This window comes from Coregonus lavaretus (assembly GCF_964263955.1).
Source record: "Coregonus lavaretus genome assembly, contig: HAP1_SCAFFOLD_3361, whole genome shotgun sequence".
In the NCBI taxonomy this organism is placed as follows: domain Eukaryota; kingdom Metazoa; phylum Chordata; class Actinopteri; order Salmoniformes; family Salmonidae; genus Coregonus; species Coregonus lavaretus.
Window position 1 is genome coordinate 37,501 of NW_028163074.1, and position 1,920 is coordinate 39,420.

A 1,920-nucleotide genomic window follows, 5' to 3' on the forward strand; every position below is an offset into this window, starting at 1 on the left:
ACAGTATCCTGTACATGTGTGTATAATGAAGTATTGTTCACTCAGTACCCTGTACATGTGTGTATAATGAAGTATTTTCCACTCAGTATCCTGTAAATGTGTGTATAATGAAGTATTGTCCACACAGTATCCTGTACATGTGTGTATAATGAAGTATTGTTCACTCAGTACCCTGTACATGTGTGTATAATGAAGTATTTTCCACTCAGTATCCTGTACATGTGTGTATAATGAAGTATTTTCCACTCAGTATCCTGTAAATGTGTGTATAATGAAGTATTGTCCACACAGTATCCTGTACATGTGTGTATAATGAAGTATTTTCCACTCAGTATCCTGTACATGTGTGTATAATGAAGTATCGTCCACTCAGTATCCTGTACGTGTGTATATGTCTCCCTCTAGACAAGAACATTTCCTCCCCAGGAGCCCCACCCCAGTGTGCATGCACAAACACAGACAGAGCTAATCTACCCTGTCATGGAAAACCAGCAACAACAAATGGACCAAACCCACACACACATTAACCAGCACCTAAAGGATTGTGACAATGAAACACAAATGAGGAACACAATAAGCAGCCTGTATAGGGTGTGAGTGAGTGAGTGAGTGAGTGAGTGAGTGAGTGAGTGAGTGAGTGAGTGAGTGAGTGAGTGAGTGAGTGAGTGAGTGAGTGAGTGAGTGAGTGAGTGAGTGAGTGAGTGAGTGAGTGGTTGGGTGTATAGTGAGCACCTGAATGCACTCTGACTGACAGAGTGATAAGAGAGTGTATCCACAGTAGAAACAGGGTACAACACACAGAGACTAATCTGAACAGGGAGGGAAGAAGACAGAGGAAGTAGAAGATCTCTCTCACTCTCACTCTCACTCTCTCAGAGTTAGTTCCTATTTGGTCTCCACGTGTTGAATTAGTTAAGACAACGCGTCATGTTTTCCGCTGAGCAGAGAGGAAGCCTTTTAAGGCAGAGACGGACAGTCAGAACTACTCTCACAGAGAGAGAACTAGAGAGGGGGAGAGGGAGATGTGTCTGTCAGGGTGTTGGGTAGGTGTCTGTCAGGGTGTTGGGTGGGTGTCTGTCAGGGTGTTGGGTGGGTGTCTGTCAGGGTGTTGGGTGGGTGTCTGTCAGGGTGTTGGGTAGGTGTCTGTGCCAGGGTGTTGGGTAGGTGTCTGTGCCAGGGTGTTGGGTAGGTGTCTGCCAGGGTGTTGGGTAGGTGTCTGTCAGGGTGTTGGGTAGGTGTCTGTCAGGGTGTTGGGTGGGTGTCTGTCAGGGTGTTGGGTGGGTGTCTGTCAGGGTGTTGGGTAGGTGTCTGTCAGGGTGTTGGGTAGGTGTCTGTCAGGGTGTTGGGTAGGTGTCTGTCAGGGTGTTGGGTAGGTGTCTGTCAGGGTGTTGGGTGGGTGTCTGTCAGGGTGTTGGGTAGGTGTCTGTGCCAGGGTGTTGGGTAGGTGTCTGTCAGGGTGTTGGGTGGGTGTCTGTCAGGGTGTTGGGTAGGTGTCTGTCAGGGTGTTGGGTGGGTGTCTGTCAGGGTGTTGGGTAGGTGTCTGCCAGGGTGTTGGGTAGGTGTCTGTCAGGGTGTTGGGTGGGTGTCTGTCAGGGTGTTGGGTAGGTGTCTGTGCCAGGGTGTTGGGTAGGTGTCTGTCAGGGTGTTGGGTAGGTGTCTGTCAGGGTGTTGGGTAGGTGTCTGTCAGGGTGTTGGGTGGGTGTCTGTCAGGGTGTTGGGTAGGTGTCTGCCAGGGTGTTGGGTAGGTGTCTGTCAGGGTTTTGGGTAGGTGTCTGCCAGGGTGTTGGGTAGGTGTCTGTCAGGGTGTTGGGTAGGTGTCTGTCAGGGTGTTGGGTAGGTGTATGTCAGGGTGTTGGGTGGGTGTCTGTCAGGGTGTTGGGTAGGTGTCTGTCAGGGTGTTGGGTGGGTGTCTGTGCCAGG